Here is a 3,838-nt window from a genome sequence, read left to right as displayed (position 1 = left end):
CCTGTTATTGGTCTATTCAGAGATTCAACTTCTTCCTGGTTTAGTCTTGGGAGGGTGTATTTGTCAAGAAATTTATCCACTTCTTCTAGACTTTCTAGTTTATTTGCATAGAGGTGTTTGTAGTATTTTCTGATGGTAGATTGTATTTCTGTGGGATCGGTGGTGATATCCCCTTTATCATTTTTTATTGCATCTATTTGATTCTTCTCTCTTTTCTTCTTTATTAGTCTTGCTAGCGGCCTATCAATTTTGTTGATCTTTTCAAAAGACCAGCTCCTGGATTCATTAATTTTTTGAAGCGTTTTTTGTGTCTCTATTTCCTTCAGTTCTGCTCTGATTTTAGTTATTTCTTGCCTTCTGCTAGCTTTTGAATGTGTTTTCTCTTGCTTTTCTAGTTCTTTTAATTGTGATGTTAGGGTGTCAATTTTGGATCCTTCCTGCTTTCTCTTGTGGGCATTTAGTGCTATAAATTTCCCTCTACACACTGCTTTGAACGTGTCCCAGAGATTCTGGTATGTTGTGTCTTTGTTCTCATTGGTTTCAAAGAACATCTTTATTTCTGCCTTCATTTTGTTATGTACGCAGTAGTCATTCAGGAGCAGGTTGTTCAGTTTCCATGTAGTTGAGTGGTTTTGAGTGAGTTTCTTAATCCTGAGCTCTAGTTTGATTGCACTGTGGTCTGAGAGACAGTTTGTTATAATTTCCGTTCTTTTACATTTGCTGAGGAGAGCTTTACTTCCAACTATGTGGTCAATTTTGGAATAGGTGTGGTGTGGTGCTGAAAAAAATGTATATTCTGTTGATTTGGGGTGGAGAGTTCTGTAGATGTCTATTAGGTCTGCTTGGTGCAGAGCTGAGTTCAATTCCTGGGTATCCTTTTTAACTTTCTGTCTCATTGATCTAATATTGACAGTGGGGTGTTAAAATCTCCCATTATTATTGTGTGGGAGTCTAAGTCTCTTTGTAGGTCATGCAGGACTTGCTTTATGAATCTGGGTGCTCCTGTATTGGGTGCATATATATTTAGGATAGTTAGCTCTTCTTGTTGAATTGATCCCTTTACCCTTATGTAATGGCCTTCTTTGTCTCTTTTTATCTTTGTTGGTTTAAAGTCTATTTTATCAGAGACTAGGATTGCAACCCCTGCCTTTTTTTGTTTTCCATTTGCTTGGTAGATCTTCCTCCATCCCTTTATTTTGAGTCTATGTGTGTCTCTGCACGTGAGATGGGTTTCCTGAATACAGCACACTGATGGGTCTTGACTCCTTATCCAATTTGCCAGTCTGTGTCTTTTAATTGGAGCATTTAGCCCGTTTACATTTAAAGTTAATATTGTTATGTGTGAATTTGATCCTGTCATTATGATGTTAGCTGGTTATTTTGCTCAGTAGTTGATGCAGTTTCTTCCTAGCCTCGATGGTCTTTACAATTTGGCATGTTTTTGCAGTGGCTGGTACCGGTTGTTCCTTTCCATGTTTAGTGCTTCCTTCAGAAGCTATTTTAGGCCAGGCCTGGTAGTGACAAAATCTCTCAGCATTTGCTTGTCTGTAAAGTATTTTATTTCTCCTTCACTTATGAAGCTTAGTTGGGCTGGATATGAAATTCTGGGTTGAAAATTCTTTTCTTTAAGAATGTTGAATATTGGCCCCCAGTCTCTTCTGGCTTGTAGAGTTTCTGCTGACAGATCAGCTGTTAGTCTGACGGGCTTCCCTTTGTGGCTAACCTGACCTTTCTCTCTGGGTGCCCTTAACATTTTTTCCTTCATTTCAACTTTGGTGAATCTGACAATTATGTGTCTTCTCGAGGAGTATCTTTGTGGCGTTCTCTGTATTTCCTGAATCTGAACGTTGGCCTGCCTTGCTAGATTGGGGAAGTTCTCCTGGATAATATCTTGCAGAGTGTTTTCCAACTTGGTTCCATTCTCTCCGTCCCTTTCAGGTACACCAATCAGATGTAGGTTTGGTCTTTTCACATAGTCCCATATTTCTCGGAGGCTTTGTTCGTTTCTTTTTATTCTTTTTTCTCTAAACTTCCCTTCTCACTTCATTTCATTCATTTCATCTTCCATGACTGATACCCTTTCTTCCATTTGATCGCATCGGCTACTGAGGCTTCTGTATTCTTCACGTAGTTCTCGAAATTTGGCTTTCAGCTCCATCAACTCCTTTTAGCACTTCTCTGCATTGGTCATTTTAGTTATACATTCATCTAATTTTTTTCAAAGTTTCTAACTTCTTTGCCATTGGTTTGAATTTCCTCCTGTAGCTCAGAGTAGTTTGATTGTCTGAAGCCTTCTTCTCTAAACTCGTCAAAGTCCTTCTCCATCCAGCTTTGTTCCATTGCTGGTGAGGAACTGCGTTCCTTTGGAGGAGGAGAGGCGCTCGGCTTTTTAGAGTTTCCAGTCTTTCTGCCCTGTTTTCTCCCCATCTTTGTAGTTTTTTCTACTTTTGGTCTTTGATGATGGTGATGTACAGATGGGTTTTTGGTGTGGGTGTCCTTTCTGTTTGTTAGTTTTCCTTCTAACAGACAGGACCCTCAGCTGCATGTCTGTTGGAGTTTGCTAGAGGTCCACTCCAGACCCTGTTTGCCTGGGTGTCAGCAGTGGTGGCTGCAGAACAGCAGATTTTCGTGAACCGCAAATTCAGCTGTCTGATTGTTCCTCTGGAAGTTTTGTCTCAGAGGAGTACCCGGCCGAGTGAGGTGTCAGTCTGTCCCTACTGGGGCGTGCCTCCCAGTTAGGCTGCTTGGGTGTCAGGGACCCACTGTAGGAGGCAGTCTGCCTGTTCTCAGATCTCCAGCTGCGTGCTGGGAGAACCACTACTCTCTTCAAAGCTGTCAGACAGGGACATTTAAGTCTGCAGAGGTTACTGCTGACTTTTTGTTTGTCTGTGCCCTGCTCCCAGGGGTGGAGCCTACAGAGGCAGGCAGGCCTCACTGAGCTGTGGTGGGCTCCACCCAGTTCGAGCTTCCTGGCTGCTTTGTTTACCTAAGCAAGCCTGGGCAATGGCGGGCACCCCTTCCCCCCCAGCCTCGCTGCCACCTTGCAGTTTGATCTCAGACTGCTGTGCTAGCAATCAGCAAGACCCTGTGGGTGTAGGACCCTCTGAGCTAGGTGCGGGACACAATCTCCTGGTGTGCCGTTTTCCAAGCCTGTTGGAAAAGCGCAGTATTAGAGTGGGAGTGACCCGATTTTCCAGGTGCTGTCTGTCAACCCTTTCTTTGATTAGGAATGGGAACTCCCTGACCCCTTGCACTTCCCAAGTGAGACAATGCCTCACCCCGCTTCGGCTCAGCTCATGCACAGTGCACTAAACCAACTGTCTTGCACCCACTATTTGGCACTCCCTAGTGAGATGAACCCGGTACCTCAGATGGAAATGCAGAAATCACCCATCTTCTGCATCGCTCGTGCTGGGAGCTGTAGACCGGAGCTATTCCTATTCGGTCATCTTGGCTCCACCTCCCCATATTTTATTTTTTAAACGTTTCATATTTTAAACCAGAATAACCTATATCTCATACGCCTTTTAAAATCTACATTTCTGAGAATTTCGTTGGTGCTAGAGATCATGGTGCCCTATATGCCTTATCTATTTTAATTTTTAGAGTGATTCTAAGAGATAGATGCATGATTATACCTGTCTTGCAAATGAAGAAATTGATATAGAGACCACATGATGAGTAAAAGTAGTAAGGAACAAACCTAGATGTAACCCTAGATACATTTTACTCCAGGTTCCTCAGCTTTAATCATGTTGTCATAATTATCATACAATGCTTTTGTTTAAGAAATTGTGTATTAATGTGCTTGGCACATTGCAATTTCTCACACAATAAA

Source organism: Hylobates moloch, unplaced genomic scaffold (assembly GCF_009828535.3).
Source record: "Hylobates moloch isolate HMO894 unplaced genomic scaffold, HMol_V3 SCAFFOLD_21, whole genome shotgun sequence".
Lineage (NCBI taxonomy): Eukaryota > Metazoa > Chordata > Mammalia > Primates > Hylobatidae > Hylobates > Hylobates moloch.
This window is presented reverse-complemented; position numbering follows the sequence as displayed.